Source organism: Pan troglodytes, chromosome 4 (genome assembly GCF_028858775.2).
Source record: "Pan troglodytes isolate AG18354 chromosome 4, NHGRI_mPanTro3-v2.0_pri, whole genome shotgun sequence".
In the NCBI taxonomy this organism is placed as follows: domain Eukaryota; kingdom Metazoa; phylum Chordata; class Mammalia; order Primates; family Hominidae; genus Pan; species Pan troglodytes.
This window is the reverse complement of record NC_072402.2, coordinates 154680926-154707877: the sequence shown is the minus strand read 5'-3', so window position 1 is coordinate 154707877 and position 26952 is coordinate 154680926. Positions and strand designations below refer to the sequence as shown.

The 26952-nt window shown below is 39.9% G+C and overlaps 1 protein-coding gene across 1 annotated transcript in view; it reads left to right on the top strand.

Annotated features, from left to right (window-relative positions):
- HAVCR1 (hepatitis A virus cellular receptor 1) overlaps window positions 1-26952 on the top strand; it is a 75482-nt gene that overhangs the window by 40804 nt on the left and 7726 nt on the right. Inside the window, exon 9 of the transcript XR_008548122.2 lies at window positions 13790-13847. The gene's annotated coding sequence lies outside the window, so the exon portion shown is untranslated. The remainder of the gene's footprint in view (window positions 1-13789; window positions 13848-26952) is intronic.

The window sequence follows — 26952 nt, the reverse complement described above, 5'->3', positions numbered from 1 at the left end:
ATTGCTTATTGATTTCAGGAATTTTTTTTGTCAATTCTTTGAGATTTTCTATAGACAATCATGTCACATGTGAACAAAGAGCTGTATTGCTTCCTTTGTGATCTGTATGTCTTTTTCTTGCTTTTCTTGTCTTATTGCATTAGCGAGGACTTTCAGTATGATGTTAGAAAGAAGTAGTGAGAGGGAATATCCTTGCCTTCTTCCTAATCTCAGTGAAAAAGCATCTAGTTTTTCACCATTATGTATGGTATTAGTTGCAGGTTTTTTGCAGATTTAAAAAATCAAAATACAAAAATTAGCTGGGTGTGGTGATGCATACCTGTAATCCCAGCTACTAGGAAGGCTAAGGCAGAAGAATTGCTTAAACCCAGAAGGCAGAGGTTGCCGTGAGCCGAGATTGTGCCACTGCCCTCCAGCCTGGGCAACAGAGTGAGACTCTGTCTCAAAAAAAAAAAAAAAAAGAGAGAAAATAAGTTAGTTACATGAGGCCAGGGGTCTTTGGTTCATCGGTACATTCCAAATGAATAGGATCGCCCAGGCTGGAGTGCAGTGGTGTGATCTTGGCTCAATGCAACCCCTGCTCCCTGGGCTCAAGCAACTCTCCTGCATTAGCTTTTTGAGTGGCTGGTATTACAGGCACATGCCACGATGCCCAGCTTTTTATTTTGAGTTTTAGTAGAGGGGAGTTTTTGCCATGTTGGCTAGGCTGGTCTTGAACTCCTGCCCTCAAGCTATCCACCCACCTCAGCCTCCCAAAGTGCCACTGCACCTAGCCAGATTCACACTTTTTTGCTTTGTTTAGTTTTCCATAGATTCAAATTTTTTTTTTTTTTTGAGACAGGGTCTTGCTCTGTTGCCCAGGCTGGAGTGCAGTGGCATGATCATGGCTCACTCCAGCATCCACCTCCCAGGCTCAAGTGATCTCACTTCAGCCTCTCCGGTAGCTGGGACTACAGGTGTGTGCCACCACACCAGGCTAATTATTGTATTTTTTTGTAGAGACAGGATTTCACCATGATGCCCAGGCTGATCTTGAATTCCTGGTCTCAAGTGGTCTGCTCCCCTTGGCCTCCCAAAGCTCTGGAATTGCAGGCATGAGCCACCACACCCAGCTTCAAACTTTTATTTTTCTTTGAGATGGAGTTTCACTCTTGTTACCCACACTGGCATGCAATGGTATGATCTTGGCTCACTGCAACCTCCACCTCCCAGGTTCAAGCAATTCTCATGTCTCAGCCTCTGGAGTGGCTGGGACCATAGGCACCTGCCACCACACCTGGCTAATTTTTTTGTGTTTTTAGCAGAGACAGGGTTTCAACATGTTGGCCAGGCTAGTCTCTAACTCCTGACCTCAGGTGATCCACCTGCCTTGGCGTCCCAAAGTGCTAGGATTGCAGGCATGAGCCACCACTTCCAGCTGCGAACATTTTAAGAAAAAAAAAGTTACATTAACTTTTCTTTTTTCTTCTTTTTTTTTTTTTTCTTTTTTTGAGATGGAGTCTTGCTCTGTCACCCAGGCTGGAGTACAATGGCGCAATCTCAACTCACTGCAACCTCTGCCTCCCAGGTTCAAGTGATTCTCTTGCCTCAGCCTCCCAGGACCAGCTGGGATTATAGGCACCCGCCATCACACCCTGCTAATTTTTGTATTTTTAGTAGAGGTGGGATTTCACCATGTTGGCCAGCTTGGTCTGGAACTCCTGACCTCAGGTGATCCGCCTGACTTGGCCTCCCAAAGTGCTGCGATTATAGGCATGAGCCACCATGCCTGGCCTACGTTAATTTTTCTAACCTCCCCCACTCATTGATCTTTCATTCAAAATTTAACAACTCTTTATTATTCACTTGCCATACAAGGAATTTAAAGAATTTATGTAGAAGAAAACATAAGTGTAAATTTTCAATACCTTGGATAGGAGATGATTCTTTTTTTTTTAAGAAATTATTTATTTTATTTTATTTTTTATTATACTTTAAGTTCTAGGGTACATGTGCATAATGTGCAGATTTGTTACATATGTATACATGTGCCATGTTGCACCCATTAACTGGTCATTTACATTTGGTATATCTCCCAATGCTATCCCTCCCACCACCCCACAAAAGGTCCCGGTGTGTGATGTTCCCTTTTCTGTGTCCAAGTGTTCTCATTGTTCAATTCCCACCTATGAGTGAGAACATGCGGTGTTTGGTTTTTTGTCTTTGTGATAATTTGCTGAGAATGATGGTTTCCAGCTTCATCCACATACCTACAAAGGACACGAACTCATCATTTTTTATGGCTGCATAGTATTCCATGGTGTATATGTGCCACATTTTCTTCATCCAGTCTATCATTGATGGACATTTGGGTTGGTTCCAAGTCTTTACTATTGTGAGTAGTGCCGCAATAAACATACGTGTGCATGTGTCTTTATAGCAGCATGATTTATATTCCTTTGGGTATATACAGGAGATGATTCTTAGTTATGACACCAAAATCATGAGCAACCAAAGAAAAAACAGATAAGTTTGACTTTATCAAAATATAAACCTTTTAAAATTTTTTAAATTTTTAAAATTATTTTCTTTTTAGAGACAGGGTCTTTCTATGTTGTACAGGCTGGACTTGAACTCCTGGGCTCAAGAGATCCTCCTGCCTTGACCTCCCAAAGTGCTAGGATTACAGGCATGAACCACCATGCCCAGCCTGTTTTTAAATTGTTTTTTAATCAGCTAAATTTAAGATTCATCAAGACGTAAACCTTTTTGTGCATCAAAGGACACCATCATGAAAGTGAAAAGACAACCCAAAGAATGGAACAAAATATTTACAAATCACATATCGGATAGGAGTTTATTTTATTTTATTATATTTTATTTTTTATACTTTAAATTCTAGGGTACATGTGCATGACGTGCAGGTTTGTTACATAGGTATACAGGTGCCATGTTTGTTTGCTGTACCCATCAACTCGTCATCTACATTAGGTATTTCTCCTAATGCTATCCCTCCTCCAAGCCCCCAACCCCTGACAGGCCCCAGTGTATGATGTTCCCCGCTCTGTGTCCATGTGTTCTCATTGTTCAACTCCCACCTATGAGTGAGAACATCTGGTGTTTGGTTTTCTGTCCTTGTGATAGTTTGCTGAGAATGATGGTTTCCAGCTTCATCCATGTCCCTGCAAAGGACATGAACTCATCCATTTTTATGGCTGCATAGTATTCCATGGTGTATATATGCCACATTTTCTTAATCCAGTCTACCATTGTTGGACATTTGGGTTGGTTCCAAGTCTTTGCTATTGTGAATAGTGCTGCAATAACCATATGTGTGCATGTGTCTTTATAGTAGCATGATTTATAATCCTTTGGGTATATAACCAGTAATGGGATTGCTACGTCAAATGACATTTCAGGTTCTAGATCCTTGAGGAATCGCCACACTGTCTTCCACAATGGTTGAACTAATTTACACTCCCACCAACAGTGTAAAAGTGTTCCTATTTCTCCATATCCTCTATCCTCTCCAGCATCTGTTGTTTCCTGACTGTTTAATGATTGCCATTCTAACTGGCATGAGATGGTATCTCATTATGGTTTTGATTTGCATTTCTCTGATGGCCAGTGATGATGAGCATTTTTTCATATGTCTGTTGGCTGCTTAAATGTCTTTTTTTGAGAAGTGTCTGTTCATATCCTTTGCCCACTTTTTGATGGGGTTGTTTGTTTTTTTCTTGTAAATTTGTTTAAGTTCTTTGTAGATTCTGGATATTAGCCCTTTGTCAGATGGGTAGATTGCAAAGATTTTCTCCCATTCTGTAGGTTGCCTGTTCACTCTGATGATAGTTTCTTTTGCTGTGCAGAAGCTCTTTAGTTTAATTAGATCCCATTTGTCTATTTTGGCTTTTGTTGCCATTGCTTTTGGTGTTTTAGTCATGAAGTCCTTGCCCATGCCTATGTCTTGAATGGTACTGCCTAGGTTTTCTTCTAGGGTTTCTTATATTTACATCTTTTGTTGTTGTTGTTGTTGTTGTTGTTGTTGTTGTTTTTGATGGAGTCTCGCTCTGTTGCCTGGGCTGGAGTGCAGTGGTGTGATCTCGGCTCACTGCAACCTCCACCTCCCAGGTTCAAGCAATTCTCCTGCCTCAGCCTCCGGAGTAGCTGGGACAACAGGTGTGTGCCACTATGCCCAGCTAATTTTTGTATTTTTAGTAGAGATGGTGTTTCACCATGTTGGTTGGCCAGAATGGTCTCAATCTCTTGACCTCATGATCTGCCTGCCTTGGCCTCCCAAAGTGCTGGGATTACAGGCATGATCCACCGCACCTGGGCCCATTTAAGTATTTTTTTTTTTTTTTTTTTTTTTGAGACAGTTTCGCTCTGTCACCCAGGCTGGAGTGCAGTGGTGCAATCTCAGCTAACTGCAAGCTCTGCCTCCCGGGTTCACCCATTCTCCTGCCTCAGCCTCCCAAGTAGCTGGGACTACAGGTGCCTGCCACCATGGCTGGGTAGTTTTTTGTATTTTTAGTAGAGATGGGGTTTCACCATGTTGGCCAAGATGGTCTCAATCTCCTGACCTCGTGATCCACCTGCCTCGGCCTCCCCAAGTGCTGGGTTTACAGGCGTGAGCCACCGCACCCAGCCCATTTAAGTCTGTAATCCATCTTGAATTAATTTTTTTTGTATGATGTAATGAAGAGATCCAGTTTCAGCTTTCTACATATGGCTAGCCAGTTTTCCCAGCACCATTTTTTAAATCGGAAATCCTTTCCCCATTGCTTGTTTTTGTCAGGTTTGTCAAAGATCAGATAGTTGTAGATGTGTAGTGGTATTTCTGAGATTTCTATTCTGTTCCATTGGTCTATATGTCTGTTTTGGTACCAGTACCATGCTGTTTTTGTTACTATAGCCTTGTAGTATAGTTTGAAGTCAGGTAGCATGATGTCTCCAGCTTTGTTCTTTTTGCTTAGTATTGTCTTGGCTATGCAGGCACTTTTTTGGTTCCATAGGAACTTTAAAGTAGTTTTTTCCAATTCTTTGAAGAAAGTCAGTGGTAGCTTGATGGTTATAGCATTGAATCTATAAATTACCTTGGGCAGTATGGCCATTTTCACGATATTGATTCTTCCTATCCTTGAGCATGGAATATTCTTCCATTTGTTTGTGTCCTCTTTTATTTCGTTTAGCAGTGGTTTGTAGTTCTCCTTGAAGAGGTCCTTCATATCCCTTGAAAGTTGGATTCCTAGGTATTTTATTCCCTTTGTAGCAATTGTGAATGGGAGTTCACTCATGATTTGGCTCTCTGTTTGTCTATTATTGGTGTATAGGAATGTTTATGATTTTTGCACATTGATTTTGTATCTTGAGACTTTGCTGAAGTTGCTTATCAACTTACGGAGATTTTGGGCTGAGATGATGGGGTTTTCTAAATATACAATCATGTCATCTGCAAACAGAGACAATTTGACTTCCTCTTTTCCTAATTGAATATGCTTTATTTCTTTCTCCTGCCTGATTTCCCTGGCCAGAACTTCCAACACTATGTTGAATAGGAGTGGTGAGAGAGGGCATCTGATAGGAGTTTATTATCCCAAATATATAAAGAACTCTTGCCAGGCAGAGTGGCTCATGCTTGTAGTCCTAGCACTTTGGGAAGCTGAGGTGGGAGGATTACTTGAGCCCAGGGGTTTGAGGCCAGCCTGGGCAACATAGGGAGATCTTGTATCCACAAGAAAACAATTTTTAAAATTAATTAATTAATAATATAAATAACTCTTATAACTCAACAACAAAAGATAAATAATTAATTTAAAAATGGACAAAAACTTGAATAGGCATATCTCCAAAAAGATAAACAAATGACCAGGCCAGCCATGGTGGCTCACGCCTGTAATCCCAGCACTCCAGGATGCTGAGGCGAGCGGATCACTTGAGGCCAGGAGTTTGAGACCAGCCTGGGCAACATGGTGAAACCTCATCTCTACTAAAAATATAAAAAATTAGCCAGATGTGGTGGTGGGTGCCTGTAATCGATTCCAGCTACTCAGGAGGCTGAGGCAGGAGAATCGCTTGATCCCTGGGAGGCAGAGGTTATAGTGAGCTGAGCTCTTGCCACCGCTCTCCAGCCTGGGTGATAGAGTGAGACTCTGCCTCAAAACCAAAACAAAACCGAACCAAAAAACTAATGACCAATAATTACATGAAAAACTCTTTAACATTATTAGTTATTAGGTAACTAGAAACTAAAGCCACAATGAAATATTACTTTACACTTGCTAAGGTAGCTGTAATTAAGGAAAATCAAAACCAACCAAACAAAAACCAGAAGATAACATTCTTGTACACTTCAATTGTGAATGTACAATGATGCAGCTACTTTGGGAAGCAGTCTAGTCTGGTCATTCCTCAAAAAGTTCAATGTAGAGTCACCATGTGATACAGAACTTCCACTTTTAGGTATATACCAAAGAGGATTAAAAACATCTGTTCACACAAAAATTTGAACATAAATGTTTATAGCAGCATTACTTATAGGAGGAAAAAAACAGAAATAAATGTCCAAAACTGATAAATGGATAAATAAAACTTGGCATATCCATCTAATGAATATTACTCAGCCATAAAATGAAATGAAATACTGATTTATGCCACAACATAGGTGAACCTCAAAAACATTGTACTAAGTGAACAAAGCCAGACACAGAAGACAATGTAGTATATGTTATGTTCTATAAAATATCCAGAATAGGAACATACAGAAACAGAATGAAGATTACTGGCTTGTGGGGGCTGAAAAGAGGAAAGAATAGAGAGTGACTGTTAATGAAATATGGAGGGATATGCGGTTTCATTTTGGGATGATAAAATCGTTCTTATATTAGATAGTGGTGATGATTGTACAACTTTATGGATATATAAGAACTAGTGTAAATTGGTGCATTTTATGGTTTTTGCATTTCAACAAAATTAAGAGTAGGAAAAGAACTTGCATTGATTGATAGATGGATATGTGTGATTTAGGCACTATAAGAGAAAGGATTTTAAAAATTTTCCTCCCCTTCCAATGAAGCCCTCCAACAAAAGTTCAGTATAAGTGCAGTGGCTATTTGTCATTCCTTGTTATATTTGATCTCGTAGTAACATTTGACCCCAGTGACCAAACCATCTTTCTTTCAACTCTGTCTTCCCTTTTGCTCTCATGAAGTGACACCACTTATCCTGGTTTTCTTTCTACCCCTCTAATATAGTTTGGATTTTTAAAAATTTTTATTTAAATTTTCTTGTAGAGACAGGGTCTTCCTATTTTGCCCAGGCTGGTCTCAAACTCCTGGGCTCAAGCAATCCTGCCTTGGCCTCCCAAAGTGCTGGGATTACAGGCTTGAGCCACCATGCCTGGCCTTTGTTTGGATTTTTGTCCCCTCCAAATCTCATGTTAAAATGTGATCCCTAATGTTGGAGGTGGGGCCTGGTAGGAAATATTTGGGTCATGGGGCAGATCCCTCATGAATGGCTTTGGTGCCCTCCCGACAGTAATGAGTGTGTTCTCACTCTTAGTTCATGTCAGAGCAGGTTTTTAAAAAGAGGCTGGCATCTCTCTTAATCCTTTTTCCTTTTTTTGTCATGTGACATGCCTGTTTCTCTGTGCCTTCTGCCATGAATAAAAGCTTCCTGCAGCCTCATCAGAAGACAAGCAGATGCTCGTGCTATGCTCGTACAGCCTGCAGAACCATGAGCCAAAATAAACCATTTTCTTTATAAACTATCCAGTCTCAGGTATTCTTTTATAATGATACAAAATAGACTAACACAGAAAATTGGTACCAAGGAGTGGGGTGTTGCTATAAAGACACTTGAAAATGTAGAAGCAGCTTTGAAACTGGGTACTGGGCTGAGATTGGAAGAATTTGGAGGGTTCATAAGAAGACAGGCAGACCAGGGAATGTTTGGAACTTCTTAGATACTTGTTAAGTGGTTGTGACCAAAATGCTCATAGAATTATGGACAGTGAAGGCCATGCTGATGTAGTCTTAAATGGAAATGAGGAACTTATGAGAAACTGGGCAAGGGTCACCCTTGTTACACCTTAGCAAAGAGTTTGGCTGCATTATGTCTGTGCCCTAGGGATTAGTGGAAGGTTAAAATGACGAGTGATGACAGGGCATCTGGTGGAAGAAATTTCTTAGCAGCAAAGCATTCAAGAGGTGGTATGGCTGCTCCTAACAGCCTATGATCAGATGTGGGAGCAAACGAATTACTTAAAGTGGGAATTTATAGTTGAAAGCAGAGTGTAAGAGTTTGGAAAATGTATAGCTTGGCTATGTGGTATAGAAGGAAAGAGCTTTTGTTTTTTTTTTTTTGAGAATGGAGTTTTGCTCTCATTGCCCAGACTAGAGTACAGTGGCACAATTTTGGCTCACTGCAACCTCTGCCTTCCAGTTTCAAGCAATTCTCCTGCCTCAGCCTCCCAAGTAGCTGGGATTACAGGTGCCTGCCACCACACCCAGCTATTTTTTAAAATATTTTTAGTAGAGATGGGGTTTCACCATGTTGGTCAGGCTGGTCTCAAACTGCTGACCTTGTGATCCACCTGCCTTGGCCTCCCAAAGTGCTGGGATTACAGGTGTGAGCCACCATGCCTGGCCCTGGAAAGAGCTTTTTTAGGGGAGGAATTCAAACAGGCTACAAAGTGATTGCTTGCTGGAGAGACTAGATGACTAAAAGAGAGTTCAAAGGGCTGCAAGTTCAGCTCTGGCTGCCACTTCAGAGCATGCAGCCTGGAAGCCACAAGCCATAAGCCTTGACAGCTCCCATGTGGTGTTAGGCCTGTAGGTGTACAGAATGCAAGAGTGAAGAAGGCTTGGCAGCTTCTACCTGGGTTTCAGAGGTTGAATGGGAAAGCCTGGGTGCCCAGGCAGAAGCCTGCTGCAGGGGTGGAGCCCTTCCCTGCAAGAGCCTCTACTGTCACAATACCAAGGTGAAATGTGGGGTTGGAGCCCTCATACAGAGTCCCCAGTTGGGCACTGCCTAGTGGAGTTGTTGGAATAAGACTGCCACTGTCCAGATTCCAGCATGGTGGCACCACCAGCAGCCGGCAACCCTAGTGTGGAAAAGCCACAGACATCAGACTCCAATTCATGAGAGCAGCCACTTGAGCTATAACTAGCAAAGCCATAGGGGTGAAGCTGCCCAAAACTTGGAAGCCTACCTCTCCCACCAGTGTGCCCAGGATGTGAAACATGGATCCAAGGGAGATTACTTTGGATATTTAAGGTTTAATATCTGTCCTGCTGGGTTTTAGACTTGCATGGGGTCTGCTGCCCCTTTCTTTTGGCCAATTTCTCTCTTTTGGAATGGGAATATTTACCCAATGTGTGTTCTACCATTGTACCTTGGAAGTAAATAACTTGTTTTTGATTTACAGGCTTATAGGTGGAAGGAACTTGCCTTGAGTCTTAGATGAGGCTTTGGACTTTGGTCTTGGGGCTTTTGAGTTAACGCTGCATTGAGTTAAGAGTTTGGGGGACTATTGGGAAGGCATTATTACATTTTGCAATGTGAGAAGGACATGACATTTGGGGGGCCAGGGCAGAATGATATCATTTTGATTTTTGTCCCTTCCAAATCTCATGTTGAAATGTGATCCCCATGTTGGAAGTGGGTCCTTGTGGGAGGTATTTGGATCATGAGGGCAGACCACTCGTGAATGGCTTAGTGCCCTCCCTGTGGTAATGAGGAAATTCTTGCTCTAATAGTAAATGCAAGAGCTGGTTATTTAAAAGAGCCTGGCAGCTCTTTTGCTCCTTCTGTCTCCATGTGACATGCCTACTCTCCTTGTGCCTTCTGCCATGAGTGAAAGCTTCCTCAGGCCTCACCAAAAGCTAAACGGATGCTGGTGCTATGTTTGTACAGCCTGCAGAATGGTGAACCAAAATAAACATTTTTCTTCATAAATTACCCAGTCTCAAGTATGCCTTTATAGCAAAGTAAAACAAACGAACACATCCTCTACTTTTGTTCTTAGCAGCGGTGGCTGGCTCCTCTTTTTCTATCCTTTCGTGTTTATGTCCCTCAGGACTCAACCTACTGCATACTTCTTTCTAGGCATCTTTTCCCTACTCACTGGAGACTCCTAAATCTCTATTGCAGTCAGATGTCTCTCCTGAGCTTCAGAACCAGTTGTTAACTGCCAGCTTCACATTTCCACCTGGGTATTTCACAGTCAGCTGCAGCCTTCTGTGTCCAGACGTGAACTTAGCCTTTTAAAGCCCCTCCTTCTTCCACAAACAGCTTTGAGTCCAAAAACCAGATGTAGCCTGGATTTTTCCATCTTGCTTCATTCTTTCCCAAAGCTCTTCTTCCATCCACTACAAGCAATAAGTACAGCCTATTGATTATATCCCATGACTGCCTTTAATGCATAACTACCCTTCCATTCCCCACAGCTGCACTTTCAGTTCTAATTTGGTTAACTTGGACTAGATTACTGCATTAGCCTCACCTGTCTACTCTCTCTCTCCCTTCACTTCCCTTCAGCTAATTCTCCATGCAACGCCTGCAGAGATGACCTTAAAGTACGTATGTGTCATATTTCTCTCCTGCTGAGGATTCTGTCTTTTACCTCATGACCTAGAGAATTGATGCATCTTAATGTGGCCCCTAGGACTACACCTTTTCTTGGGTCACTGTCCACTCTTGGTTCTTCCTGTTTCTTTCACTTTATCCTCCAGACAAGCCAAAAGGTTCATTATCCTATACATACACCATGCTGTTTCTCATTTTGCTCTATTGCAATGCCAGTTCCATGGCTTAGCATAACTTCGTTTATCTCATAAACTCCCATTCACCTCTCAGTACCCTGGTCAGGCTTCATCTTTTCCTGATAGACCTCTCTATATCATCCTCTTTGCCATTCTATACATTGCATATGTTTTTTATTTTTATTTTTATAGAAACTGGGTCTTGCCATGTTGCCCAGGCTGGTCTTGAACTCCCAGGCTCAGGTGATCCTCCTGCCTTGGCCTCCCACAGTGCTGGGATTACAGGTGTGAGCCACCGTGCCCAGCCGCATTGCATGTGTTTTTATTCTTGCATTTATTACACTGCAATTTCCTTAAAGGTCTTTCTCTTCTTTTGGCCTATGACCTCCTTGGGGGCAGTTGTGATGTCTTATTCATCCCTGTATTTCTTGGGCCTGCTCTGATGTCTGGATGGCACATAGCTGGCACTCAGTAAATACTGTTGAATATATTAATATTTGTCAGTCTCCTTTTAGTCTTTAGCAGCAAGCTCCTGTGGTAGATTAAAGACAGCCCTGCATTCTTTTGTACTTGTGGTGGGCAGACTTTCAGAGAGTCCTTAATGATTCACACTCCTGATATTCACATCCTTGTGAAATCCCCTACTCATGAGTGTGGACCAGCCTAGTGAATTGCATCTAACCAACAGAATGAAGCAAATGAGATTGCAGCTTTTGTTTTGCTACCAGTTTCTCTAATGGCTCTCTTCCTTTCTGGCTTTAATGAAGTAAGGTATCATCATATGGAGAGACCCCCATGGCAAGGAACTCAGGGAAGCATTTGTGTGACAGCTAGCAAGAAGATGAGGCCCTCAGTCCAATAGCTCACTAGGAACTAAAATCTGCCAACAGCCATGCAAATGAGCAGTGTAACCTTTCCCAGTTGAGCCTCCAGATAAGACCCAGCCCTGGCAGATACCTTGGTAGCTTCCTTGTAAGAGACCCTAAAGCAGAGGACCCAATCAAGCCCTGCCCAGATTCTTGACCCCTGGAAACTATGAGTTAATAAATATATGTGATTTAAAGTCAGTATAGTTGTGTGGGGTTTTTTTGTTTGTTTGTTTTTACCAGTGGTAGACAACTAATACAGTGTCCAGTCATTGACAGGCGAACTCTAATTCCTCTCACCTTGAATCTGGGTCAGCCTCAGTGATCTTCGACCTATAGAATGTGGCAGAGGTGATGTTATGGGAACTTTTGAAGTTAGATCATAAGAAGCCTTGCAACTTTCAGGCCAGGTGCAGTGGCTCACGCCTGTAAACCCAGCACTTTGGGAGGCTGAGGTGGGCAGATCACCTGAGGTCAGGAGTTCAAGACCAGCTTGGCCAATATGGTGAAACCCTGTCTCTGCTAAAAATACAAAAATTAGCCAGGTGTGGTGACACACACCTGTAATCCCAGCTACTTGGGAGGCTAAGGCAGGAGAATTGCTTGAACCTGGGAGGTGGAGGTTACAGTGAGCCAAGATTGCACCACTGCACTCCAGCCTGGGCAACAAGAGTGAAACTCTGTCTAAAAAAAAAAGGAAGGCTTGCAGCTTTCACTTGGACCTCTTGGAACACTTGTTCTTAAGATGCTGTCTGTTTGATGCTCTTATTCAGAACCCAACTGTCATAAAGAAAGCAGCCCAAGCCAGATGAAGAGGCTGGGTAGATACTGTAGTTGACAGCCCAGCTGAGTTTTCTACCAAAAGCCAGCATCAACTGCAAGCCATGGGAGGGAGTCATCTTGGATGTCTAGCCCAGTCAAGCCTTCAGATGATTACAGTCCCAGCCATCATCTGATAGCAACTGCATAAGTGACCCCAAATGAGAATGCTCCAGAAACTTAAGAGATAATAATATAATGTGGTTTTAAGCCACTAAGTTTTAATGTGTTTTGCATGTAGCAATAGGTAACTGAAATGACCCCTTAGAGTGAAAAGAGCCCTTATGCCATTTAAAAAATTCATTTTATAAAAATGTTTTGTGGAGACAGGATCTTACATGTTGCCTAGGCTTGTCTCAAACTCCTGGCCTCCCAAAGTGTTGGGATTACAGATGTGAGCTACCATGCCCAGCCTCACTGATGCCATTTTAAATAATAGCCAACAAGAGGAGGGCTTGATGCACTATAGGGCCATTATTCTTCCATTTCTGATAAAGCAATATCCTTAAAATGTGAATTATATTACACAATCCATCTATACATAGTCCTTAGAATGAACCCCCAGTTCTTCCTTTGGCCTGTGTCATATGGCTTTTTTCTGGTAGTTATTCAAATATGGTCCACACCATCTTTCTCTCACTCACTGCTTTCTGGTCATACCGGCTTTCTTTATATGTCTAGGAAATTCCAAGTTATTCCTCAACTTAGTGTCTTTGCACATTCTGTTTCCTCTATCTGCAAGGCTATGCCTTTGGCTCATTTCATGCCATCTCTCTCTCTCTACCTATAAAGGAAGAGATTTATTATATGGTATTGGCTTATGCAATTATGGAGGCTGAGAAGTCCCTTGGTTTGCTGTTCTACAAGCTGAAGACATAGAAAAACTGGTAGGGTAGTTCAAAGGCCTGAAAGACAGAGGGCTGATGGTGTAGATGACAGTCTGGGTCTAAAGGCCTGCAAACCAGATTCACTGAGAACAGAGAAGATTGATGTTCCAGTTCAAGTGGTCAGGCAGAATTAATTTCCTCCATCTTTTTGTTCTATTCAGGTCCTCACAGACTGGAGGGTGTCCACTCATATTGGGGAGGGCCAGCTGCTTTACTCAGTCCACCAATTCAAATGCTAATCTTATCCAGAAATATTCTCACAGATAGACCTAGAAATAATGTTTAGCTATGTAGGCATCCTGTGACCAAGTCAAGTTGATACATAAAATTAACCGTCATAGTCATTTTCTCAGAAAGACTGTTTCTGATCAATATTTCTGCCAACCTTTTTTTTTTTAATCTGCAGCTTTGTTTCTTTTATTCATAGCATCTGTTACAACATTAGTTGATTACTTGTTTTCTCTTTCTCCACCTCTAGATGCTAAGCTCCATGAAGACAGCAGGTCATGATAATTCTAAAGGGTGGAACATCTCAGGTATGTGAGACGGGAAGGAAAATAGCTCAAGGAAATAAATAGCCTTAGAGGCCCAAGAAGGTATCCAGTAGTGCCTCACTGCAAAAATGTGAGCTTAAGCCGGAGAAGTCTCAGGCTTCTTAGGAACCCACAGGTCAGCCATTTCTGACTTTACACCATTGCCCATTTAATAATGTCAGCCTTAACTTGTAACTGGGTAGAGGGAAAAGTGGGACTCAAAGTGAATTTTTTTCTATTCATGGAAGAAAGACTGTACAAAACCAGAGAAGTTTTAGCTTTCAAAAATATATTTTATAAAACTTACAAAGGAAATACATGTTTATTGTACAAAATTTAAAAAGTACACAAAGTATTAAATAAGAGGTGAAATAATTATATCAATATATAAGTATAGTTCTGAGGAGATTATACAACAACTTTGCTAGTAAAATATTCCTATCATCCAGATTCCATAGGTGAAGAAATTGAGGCATTCAGAAATGTACTTGTGCTTAAATAACTTGAAAGTGGTGGAAATAGGCTGTGGATATATTCATTTTGATTCTAGAGCTGTGCTGTTCACTAAGCTGGCCAGTAGCCATATATGGCTATTTTAAAATTAAAATTAATTAAAATGGAATTAAATTAAAAATTCAGTCCTCAGTTGCATTAGCCACTTTTAAAGTGTGCAATAATCACAGATGGCTAGGAGCTACCCTGTTGAACAGCATAGTGTTGAACCTTTCCATCATCACACATTTTTTTTTTTTTTTTGTAAACAAGTATTCTTAATTTTTATTTTGCTTGATCATTCTTTCACACCATCTTCTACAATGGTTTAACTAATTTACATTCCCACCAATAGTGTAAGAGCATTCCTATTTCTCTACAACCTCACCAGCATCTGTTGTTTTTTGACTTTTTAATAATGGCCATTCTGACTGGCATGAGATGGTATCTCATTGTGGTTTTGATTTGCATTTCTCTAATGATCAGTAATGTTGAGCTTTCTTTTCATGTGTTTGTTGTCTGCATGAATGTCTTCTTTTGAGATATGTCTGTTCATGTCCTTTGCCCACTTTTTAATGGGGTTGTTTGTCTTTTTCTTGTAAATTTGTTTGAGTTCCTTGTAGATTCTGGATATTAGACCTTTGTCGGATGGATAAATTGCAAAGGTTTTCAGACAGGTGCAGTAGCTCAAGCCTGTAATCCTAGCACTTTGGGAGGCTGATGTGGGCAGATCACCTGAGGTCAGGAGTTTGAGACCAGCCTGGCCAACATGGTGAAACCCTGTCTCCACAAAAATACTGGGCATGATGGCAGATGCCTGTAATCCCAGCTACTCAGGAGGCTGAGGTGGGAGAATCGCTTGAACCTGAGAGGCAGAGGTTGCAGTGAGCTGAGATTGTGCCATTGCTATCCAGCCTGGGTGACAGAGTGAGACTCTGTCTCAAAAAAAAAAAAAAAAAAGGGCAAAGATTTTCTCCCACTCTGTAGGCTGCCTGTTCACTTTGATGATAGTTTCTTTAGCTGTGCAGAAGCTCTTTAGTTTAATTAGATCCCATTCGTCAATTTTGGCTTTTGTTGCAATTGCTTTTGGCAATTTTATCATGAAATCTTTGCCCATGCCTATGTCCTGAATGGTATTGCCTAGATTTTCTTCTAGGATTTTTATAGTTTTGGGTTTTACATTTAAGTCTTTAATCCATCTTGAGTTAATTTTTGTATAAGGTGTGAGGAAGGGGTCCAGTTTCAATTTTCTGCAAATGGATAGCCAGTTGTCCCAGCACCACTTATTAGATAGGGAGTTCTTTCTCCAATGCTTGTTTTTGTCAGGTTTGTCAAAGATCTGATGGTTGTAGATGTGTGATCTTATTTCTGAGTTCTCTATTCTGTTCCATTTGTCTATGTGTCTGTTTCTGTACCAGTACCGTGCAGTTTTGGTTATTGTAGCTTTACAGTATAGTTTGAAATTCAGTTGAGTGATGACTCCGGCTTTGTTCTTTTTGGTTGGGATTGTCTTGGCTATACAGACTCCTTTCTGGTTCCATATGAATTTTAAAATAGTTTTTTCTAATTCTGCACCACAAAATGTTTTATTGTATAGTGCTGCTATAGAGACTACTTCTAATCACATCTAGAAAATGTGTTTTCTTCCATCTCATTTCTTATTCCATAGTGAAGTGATTACTGCAATTCATGGTTGCCTGTGTATCCCTTCCACAATTTTTCCTAAGCAAATACAAATATAAATACCCATATACATTTTGTTTTGTGTTGTGCTTTTAAAAATAAGATCAACCTTACTTCTGCAAAAATGGCCATAATTAAAAAATAAATAATAACAGATGTTGGCTTGGAGGTGGTGAAAAGAGAACACTTCTACACTGCTGGTGGGAATGTAAACTAGTACAACCACTATGGAAAACAGTGTGGAGATTCCACAGAGAACTAAAAGTAGAACTACCATTTGATCCAACAACCCCACCACTGGGTATCTACCCAGAGGAAAATAAGTCATTATATGAAAAAGACACTTGCACAGCATGTTTATAGTACACTGTTCACAATTGCAAATATATGGAACCAATCTTAAATGCTCATCAACCAACAAGTTAGATAAAGAAAATGTGTTTTATATATATACCATGGAATACTACTCAGCTATAAAAAGGAACAAAATAATGGCATTCACAGCAACCATTATTCTAAGTCAAGTAACTCAGGAATGGAAAACCAAACATCATGGGTTCTCACTTATAAGTGGGAACTAAGCTATGAAGATGCAAAGGCATAAGAATGATATAATGAACTCTGGGGACTTGGGGGGAGGAGTGGGAGGAGGGTGAGGAATAAAAGACTACACATTGGGTATAGTGTACACTGTTCAGGTGATGAGTGCACCAAAATCTCAGGAATCAGCACAAAAGAACCTTTCCATGTAACCAAACACCACCTGTTCTCCCAAAACGATTGAAATAAAATTTTAAAAGAAGACCAAATTATGCATATTGTTCTGTAACTTGTTTTGTTACTTAACGATTGATTTTGGATCTACCTGTGCATTAGGTTTTTAAGAAACTACCAAACAATTTTCCAGAATGGTGGCACCATTTATATTCCCATTAGCAAGTATGGGTGATTTGGTGTTTCTGGACACTTGTCAGCATTTGATATTGTTACTGTTTTTAAATTTAGCCAATCTGATGGATGTGTCATGTTACCTAATTGCAGTTTTAACTTGCAATTTTTTGTATTTTATTTTTATTTTATTTTATTTTATTTTTGTAGATACAGTTTCTCACTATGTTGTCCAGGCTGGAGTACAGTGATGCAATCTCGCCTCACTGCAACCTCCACCTCCAGGGCTCAAGCCATCCTCCTGTCTCACCTTCCCAAGTAGCTGGGACTATAGGTGCATGTCACCACACCCAGCTAATTTTTTTGTATTTTTTTGTAGAGATGGAGTTTTGCCACGTTGCCCAGCTGGTCTCGAACTCCTGGGCTCAAGCAATCTGCCCACCTCTGCCTCCCAAGGTGTTGGAGTTAGAGGTGTGAGCCACTGCTCCCCAGCCTTAACTTGCATTTTTCTAATGGCTAACAATGGTAAGTATCTTTCCACATTCTCATTTGCCACCTGTACATCCTCTTCAGTGAAATTTCCATTTATATCTTTCCTAACTAGATTTTTTTTAACTGTTGAGTTTTGAGCTCTTTATTTATTCTATATGTGTTCTTTATGTATTCTATAGATTCAGTTCTTTGCTGGATATGTGGTTTGCAAATATTTTCTCCCAGTCTGTAGCTTATCTTTCTTCCTTTTTTTTTTTTTTTTCCAGACGGAGACTCACTATGTCACCCAGGCTGCAGTGCAGTGGCAGGATCTCAGCTCACTGCAACCTCCGCCTCCTGGGTTCAAGTGATTCTCATGCCTCCCTCCTGCGTAGCTGGGATTACAGGCATGTGCCACCATATCTGGCTAATTTTTTATATTTTTAGCAGAGACAGGGTTTCACCATGTTGGCCAGGCTGGCCTTGAACTCCTGACCTCAGGTGATCTGCCCACCTTGGCTTCCCAAAGTACTGGGATTACAGGCATTAGCCGCCATACCCGGCCTTTCTTCCTTTTAACAGAGTCTCTTGCAGAGGAAAAGTTTTAACTTTGATGTACCTCAATTTTTCCTTTTACAGATCATGCTTTTGGTGTCTAGTCTGAACACTCCTTGCTGAGCTCTAGATCCAGAAGATTTTTCTAGTATGTTTTTCCTAAATGTTTTATAGTTTTATATTATATATAAACTTAAGTCCATGATACATTTGAGGTTTAATTTTTATATGAGGTCTGAGGTTAGGTTGAGGTTTATTTTTTGCTTATGAATATATATTCAATTGCTCCATCATCATTGGTTAAAAAGGCTATCTTCACTGAATTATGCTTGCAACTTTGTACAAATTTATAGCAAATACTCTGACTTGGTCACTGCATGTAACAAAATATCACATGCCCCTCATAAATACATACAAATATTTTGTATCAATAAATACAATTTATTGGGGGCATTTGTGGGTCTATTTCTGGGTTCTCTTTTCAGTTCTATTGATTGACGACTGTGTCACTCAGCCAATACTACACAATCTTGATGACCATAGCTATGTAAATATTGAAATTGGGTAGAATAATTCCTCCTAAATTGTTCTGCTTTTTTACTTTTACGATTATTTCAGCTATTCTAGTTCCTTTGTTTTTTCATACATATTTTAGAATAATTTTGTCTATATTATTAAAATCTTGCTGAGATTTTGATAGGAATTGCTTTAAACATATATATAAATTTGTGGATAATTGATATATTTACTATATTAAATCTTACAATCCATGAACACAGTATGTCTCAATTTATTTAGATCTTCTTCTTATTATTCTTCCTTGTTTTAGGAACAGAGTCCTGCTATGTTGCCCAGGCTGGTCCTGAACTTCTGGCCTCAAGCAATTCTCCCACTTTGGCCTCTCAAAGTGCTGGGATTGCATGCGTGAGCCACCACGCTCAGCCTAGATCTTCTTTAAAGTTACTTTCCTCAGTATTTTGTAGTTTTCAGCATACAAGTCCCATACATTTTTGTTAGACTTACACTTAAGTATTTCTTTTTTCTTTTTGAACAATTTAAAATGGTATTGTATTTTTAATTTCAGTGTCTATATATTCATTGCATTTTTATAGAAATACAATAAATTTTTGTGTATTTATCTTACATCTTCCATATTTACTGAACTCTCTTATTCTAGGAGGGGTCTTTTTTTTTTTGAAGATTTCTTAAGGTTTTCTATGTAGACAATCACGTTATATAGAAACAGGAACAGTTTTATTTTTTCTTTTCTGATTTGTATGTCTTTCATTTCCTTTTCTTGTCTTATTGACCTGAATAGAACTTGCAGCCCTCATCCTCATGAATAAGGATGGTGAGAGGAGAAAGACATCCTTGTCTCCTTACCAATTTTAAGGGGAAAATACTCAGTTTTCACCTTTAATATGATGCTAGCTGTAGGTTCTCATGTATATGCTCTTTATATTCTTGAGGAAGTTCTCTATTTTTATGTTTATGAGAATCTTACTCATAAAAGAGTTCTAAATATTATCAAATATTTTCTGCCTTAATTGATTTGATTCCATGATTTTTCTTCCTCAGTCTGTTACTATAGTAGATTACACTGACTGATTTTTGAATGTTGAATCATATTTACATGCCAGGTATAAACAGCACTGGGTCATGTTGTATAATTTCTTTTATACAATGCCAAATTCTATGTTCTAATATTTTGTTAAGGATTTTAGTATTTATATTCATGAGGGATATTGGTGATACTCTCTTCCATACCGTCTTTGTTTGGTTTTGGTATCAAGGTGATACCAGCTTCAAACCAAAACCAGACAAGGACACAACAAAAAAACCCTACATGCCAATATCTTTGATGAACATAGATGCAAAAATCCTCGATAAAATACTAGGAAACGGAAGCCAACAACACATCAAATAGATAATATGCCATGATCAATTGAGATTTATCCCAGGGATGTAAAGATGGTTCAACATATGCAAATGAATAAATGTGCTACATCACATCAACAGAATGAAGGACAAAACCATATGATCATTTCAATATACAAAGAAAAAACATTTGATAAAATCCAAATCCTTACATGATAAAAACTCTCAAACTAGGAACTTAGAAGAAACATTCCTCAATATAATAAAGGCCATATAAGGCAAACCCATCATACTAACTAACATCATACTGAATGGGGAAAAGCTGAAAGCCCTTTCTCTAAAAACTGGAATTAGACAAGGCTGCCTTTTTTTTTTTTTTAGACAGTCTTGCTCTGTTGCCCTGGTGAGGATGCCCACTTTCACCACTCTTGTTGAACACAGTACTAGAAGTCCTAGCCAGAGCAATCAAGCAAGAGAAAGAAATAAAAGGCATCCAGATTAGAAAAGAAAAAGTCATTTATTTTTTTTTGCAGATGATGTGATCTTATATAGAGAGAAATCTAAAACCTCAACCAAGGAACTCCTAGAACTGATAAACGAATCAGTAAAGTTGCAGGATACAAAATCAACATATAAAAATTAATGGCATTCCCTTTTTCTTTGTCTTTTTTGATACAGGGTCTCACTTTGTCACCCAGGCTGGTGTGCAGTGGTGATCTTGGCTCACTGTAGCCTCCACCTGGACTCAAATGATCCTTCTGCCTCAGCCTCCTGAGTACCTGGGACTATTGGTGCACACCACCATGCCCAGCTAATTTTTTGTAGAGATGGGGTTTTGCAATGTTGCCCAGTCTGGCCTTGAATGCCCAGCCTCAAGTGATTCATCTGCCTTGGCTTCTCAAAGTGCTAGGATTACAGGCATGAACCACCGTGCCTGGCCTCTTCTTCTTCTTTTTTTTTTTTTTTGAGACAAAATTTCTCTCTATTATCCAGACTGGAGTGCAGTGGTGGGAGATAATGGGTTACTGTAGCCTTGACCTCCCAGGCTCAAGTAATCTTCCTACCTCAGCCTTCCAAGTAGGTGGGAGCACAGGCTGATGCCACCACACCCAGCTAATTTATTTATTTATTGGTAGAGGCAGGCTTTTGCCATGTTGCCCAGGCTGATCTTAAACTCCTGGAAGCCAAGGTGGGCAGATCACATGAGGTCAGGAGTTTGCGACCAGCCTGGCTAACATGGTGAAACCCCATCTCTACTAAAACTACAAAATTTAGCCAGGCGTGGTGGTGCATGCCTGCAATCCCAGCTGCTCTGGAGGCTGAGGCAGGAGAATCACTTGAACCTGGGAGGCGGAGGTTGCAGTGAGCCGAGGTCACACCACTGCACTCCAGCCTGGGTGGTAGAGTGAGAGTCCGTCTCAAAAAATAGAAAAAAAAAATGTCCTTTCACTATTCATACACCCACTCACCCACTGCCTAACGATTTTCTTCTGTACATTTATATTCCCATGTACATATTTACATACACATAATTGTAATAATATATGGGATTATTCTATGCATAATATTTCCCAACTTTTTTTTCATGTGCCAATATATCTCAGTTATTTTCATGTTAGTAAATATAGGAATACCTCTTTCCTATTTGCATTTTCTACTATTAAGTGTTAAAATTTATTTTTTGATTTTATATAATAAAAATTTTCAGGCATTTTAATGGAGCTAAGCAATGATCACCAATAGTTCTTAACATCACAAAAGAGAAACAAGCAGACATAATGTGCCTCCTGACAGAAAGTCACATCCCCAACTCTGCCAAAAAAATCAAATTTTATCAAGTTTGTAGATTATGATCAATTTATAGGAAATACAAAGGAAAGATGAACATGTTAAACAACACTGTGAGAACAGAATCAGCAACATCTAGATTTTAGAAACCACTAGGGCACAACTAACCTGTTTTTTCAACAAAATTTTAAAGAAAAAAGAGAAAAAGAGGTGGTAGAGCATCTGTAGATTAAAAGACCCTTAAAAAACATATTGTAGTATATCAATTTTACTTTGATTCTGATTCAGACAAATCATAAAACTGAAAAATATTTTAGGACAATTAGGGAAATTTAAACACTTATGCTTACTCGATGATACTGAGAAATTATTATTGAATGATTTTAGGCATAATAATGGCATTTTGATTATGTTAAAAAAGAGTCCTCAGGCACACGTTCTCAGGACCTCCTGAGGGCTGTATCATGGAAGGGAAAAAAAAAGAGTTCTTGTTCTATGGACATACATTCTAAAATACTTACAGATGGCATGATATGAGGTGTAGGATTTGTTTTATACAATCTGGGATAGAGAAATGGGAGGTGATATAGAGGAAGCAATATTGACCGTGAACTAATGATTGTTGACCCTGCGTAATGGATAAAAGGGAGCTCATTTAATATTGTTTCTACTTTTACATGTTTGGAATTTGTTAAAATAAAAGAGTTCAGATATTTTTCTTTCAAGCACAGATAAAATGGAAAGCACCAAAGTAAGCCTGCATTTATTCATCACCTTGATTTAGGCTTAGTGATGGTTGTTAAATTTGATTCCCTTATTTTTTTTCCTGCAGTATTTTAAACAAATTCAGCTGGGTGTGGTGGCTCACACCTGTAATCCCAGCACTTTGGGAGGCCAGGGCGGGTGGATCACTTGTGGTCAGGAGTTTGAGACCAGCCCGGCCAACAATGGCGAAACCCTGTCTCTGCTAAAAGTATAAAAATTAGCCAGGCGTGGTGGCGTGCGCCTGTACTCCTAGCTACTTTGGAGCTTGAGGCAGGAGAATCACTTGAACCCAGGAGGTGGAGGTTGCAGTGAGCCAGGATCGAGCCACTGTACTCCAGCCTAGGTGACAGAGCAAGACTCTATCTCTCAAAATAATAATAAAAATAAAATAAATAAAATAAAAATAAAACAAATTCTAGACATTTTTAGAGACCAGGATACCACTCAACATGGTGTATTATTTAAGTATTTATCTAGAATAGTGACTTCCCCCTTTTTATCATGCCATTGACTTGTTGAAGATACTAGATGAATTTTTCTATAAAATGTCCCACATCGTGGACTTTTCATATGGTTTCATTTCCTATAACCTTCAAGTTGGAGCTAGATGGTTTATTAGATTCAGCCTTAATCACAATTTTCTATTTATTATTATTATTTTTAATTTCCTTCAAATAGTTTTTTTTTCTGCTTGCTAGGAAACATTAGATTAAGTTTTAATATTTTTGAAAAAATTACCTCAGGTGGTGTTATTAAATATTGTTTCTAATAGTAAAAATTTGGGGAGGGGGAAAATCTAACTATCCCATAAAGGGGACTTATATAAAGTCAATTATAACATACCCATGCAGAACGCAAACAATCGTTATGATATTAAAAATACTTAGTAAAGGCCGGGCACAGTGACTCATGCACATAATCCTAGCACTTTGGGTGGCTGAGATGGGAGGATTGCTTGAGGTCAGGAGTTTCAGACCAGCCTGGTCAACATGGTGAGACCCCATCTGTAGAAAAGAAAGAAAAAATACTTAGTAAGGCTGGGTGTGGTGGCCCACGCCTGTAAGCCAGCACTTTGGGAGGCTGAGACAGGCAGATCGCTTGAGCCTAGGTGTTCAAGACCCAGCCTGGGCAATATAGTGAGACTCCATCTCTACAAAAAAGTACAAAAGTTAGCCGAGTGTGGTGGTGGGTGCCTGTAGTCCCAGCTACTTAGGAGGTTCAGAGGTGGGAGGATCACTTAAGCCTGAGAGGTTGAGGCTGCAGTGAGCTGAGATTGTGCCACTGCACTCCAGCCTGGGTGACAGAGGGAGACTCTGGTCTCAATTAAAAGAAAAAAAAAACATAGTAAAGTTTAAATTAAAATTTAAGAATATGAAACATGTTCATATGGTGAATTTGAAACATGTTCAGGTGCAGTACCTGAAAAAAAGCTGATTAGAAAGCATATGTATACTATTTGTGATTATGACTGGTAGGATCTACATCACAAACTACTGATTAGTGGTGGGACCATATGCAATTTACCTTTTTTTTCTTTGTAGGAAATAAACAGATGAATAATAACCATGCTTTATTTTGTAATAATACTAATATAAAACCAATGGAATTTATCTATAAAAACATGCCCCAGAAATTAAATGGTATAAAGGCAGTGTAAACCTTTGTGGTCTGTAGGTTTTTCAACTCTTCCAGACTACCGTCTTTAATAAAGGAATTTGTGACGAAGCAGAGATGATGGATTCAGGGCTCTCTTACCAATATTAGGAGCAAGGGGGAAGACAAGACACATTAGAAACAAAATGTAAATGTAGAGTAGTTTTGTTTTATATTTGTACTTTTTTATTTTATTTTATTTTTGAGACAGAGTCTTAACTCTGTCACCTAGGCTGGAGGGCAGTAGCATGACCTTGGCTCACTGAAAACCTCCACCTCTTGGGTTCAAGCAATTCTCATGTCTCGGCCTCCCAAGTAGCTGGGATTACAGGTGTGTACCACCAAGCCCGGCTAATTTTGTATTTTAGTAGAGATGGGGTTTCACCATGTTGGCCAGGCTGGTCTCGAACTCCTGACCTCAGATGATCCACCCACCTTGGCCTCCCAAAGTGCTGGGATTATAGGCGTGAGCCACCATGCCAGGCCTGTTTTTTATTTTTGTGTTTCATTTTAGTCAATGGTCTGCTGAATATAGAGTAGCTTAACAATTAGGGTTGTAGCTACTCCTTTCAGCCCAGAGATTCAGAGTTCTTAGCACACAAATGTCTCATCCGTGACTCAGACAAACTGAGCAGTCACCCTGAACACAGTCCCAATTGTGTCAGGTGGTCACCCCTCCCCCCATGTCCATGGAAAGGGACACCAGAGGCCAGCCAGGCCACCGCTATGAAAGGAGGACCTGATTCAGCTCCTTGCCATTTCTCCGTCGGGTTCCTCCTCCCTGTGTGGCCACCACCTTTACCACTTCTTATTTCCAAAGGACTTCCTCCTCCTTCATAGCTACCATCCCCTCATTGACTCTTACTGTCTATTCGTTTGCAGGGAACTTCTCTTTGAGGCAGTATAGGGTGATGACCAGGCATTCAGGCTCCATCAGACTATAGAATCTGGCTCTACCACTTATTATTTTTCAAACAGCCTTGTGACTGTAACTACCACTTATTAATATACATTATCATGCAAGTATTTAACAACCCTTAGGCCGGGTGTGGTGGCTCACACCTGTAATCCCAGCACTTTTGGAGGCCAAGGCAGGAAGATTGCTTAAGCCTAGGAATTAGAGACCAGAGTGGGCAACATCATGAGATACCCCTGTCTCTACCAAAAAAAATTGCCAGGAGTGGTGGTGCATGTCTGTGGTTCCAGCTACTCAGGAGTCTTGAGGGGAGGATCACTTAAGCCCAGGAGTTCGAGGCTGCAGTGAGCAATGATCACACCACTACATTCCAGCCTGGGCAACAGAGCAAGACCCTCTCTCTAAAAATAAAAAATAAAAATAAAAATAAAAACAGAAAAATCCTCTTAGATTCAGTTTTACAAAGTGTCACTGGAGGCAGAAAATGTGGACTTGAAGATTTTTCAAATATTTAACACCTGATGGCTCTTTGGCAAGGTTTCCATTGGCGGAGTTTTGTGCTGGAGATGAGGAAGTTTTTTCTCCCTTTATTTTCTAAGTATTTTTCAGAGAACAGTATTAGAATAACTTAGAGGATATATATTTCCCTCTGAACTGTTATATAAAATTTAACACAGGTAAAAGAAATCAATGGAACAGATAACAATTATTTCTTTGTCTCCTTGCTTACACCCACTTCTCCTTTCATCAAAGGAAGATCATCATTAGCTGAATATATTCTAAGGTTGTTTCTTTGTACTTTTTTTTTATTATACTTTAAGTTCTGGGACATGTGCAGAACGTGGAGGTTTGTTACATAGGTATACACATGCCTTGGTGGTTTACTGCACCCATCAACCCATCACCTACATTAGGCATTTCTCCTAATGTTATCCCTCCCCTACTTCCCAACACTCTGACAGGCCCCGGTGTGTGATGTTCCCCTCCCTGTGTCCATGTGTTCTCATTGTTCAACTCCCACTTATGAGTGAGAACATGTGGTATTTGGTTTTCTGTTCTTGTGTTAGTTTGCTGAGAATGATGGTTTCCAGCTTCATCCACGTTCTGCAAAGGACATGAACTCATCCTTTTTTATGACTGCATAGTATTCCATGGTGTATATGTACCACATTTTGTTGATCCAGTCTATCATTGATGGGCATTTGGGTTGGTTCCAAGTCTTTGCTATTGTGAATAGTGCTGCAATAAACATATGTGTGAATGTGTCTTTATAGTAGAATGATTTATAATCCTTTGGGTATATACCCAGTAATGGGATTGCTATGTCAAATGGTATTTCAGGTTCTAGATCCTTGAGGAATCGCCACACTGTCTTCTACAATGGTTGAACTAATTTACACTCCCGCCAACAGTGTAAAAGCTTTCCTATTTCTCCACATTCTCTCCAGCATCCATTGTTTCCTAACTTTTTAATGATAGCCATTCTAACTGGCGTGAGGTGGTATCTCATTATGGTTTTGATTTGCATTTCTCTAATGACCAATGATGATGAGCTTTTTTTCATATTTTTTTTGGCCACATAAATGTCTTCTTTTGAGAAGTGTCTGTTCATATCCTTCACCCACTTCTTGATGGGGGTTGTTTGTTTTTTTCTTGTAAATTTGTTTAAGTTCCTTATAGATTTTGGATATTAGCCCTTTGTCAGATGGATAGATTGCAAAAATTTTCTCCCATTCTGTCAGTTGCCTGTTCACTCTGATGGTAGTTTCTTTTGCTGTGCAGGAGCTTTTTAATTTAATTAGATCCTATTTGTCAATTTTGGCTTTTGTTGCCATTGCCTTTGGTGTTTTGTCATGAAGTCCTTGCCCATGCCTGTGTCCTGAATGGTATTGCCTAGGTTTTCTTCTAGGGTTTCTATGGTTTTAGGTCTTACGTTTAAGTGTTTAATTCATCTTGAGTTAATTTTTGTATAAAATGTAAGGAAGGGGTTCAGTTTCAGTTTTCTGCATATGGCTAGCC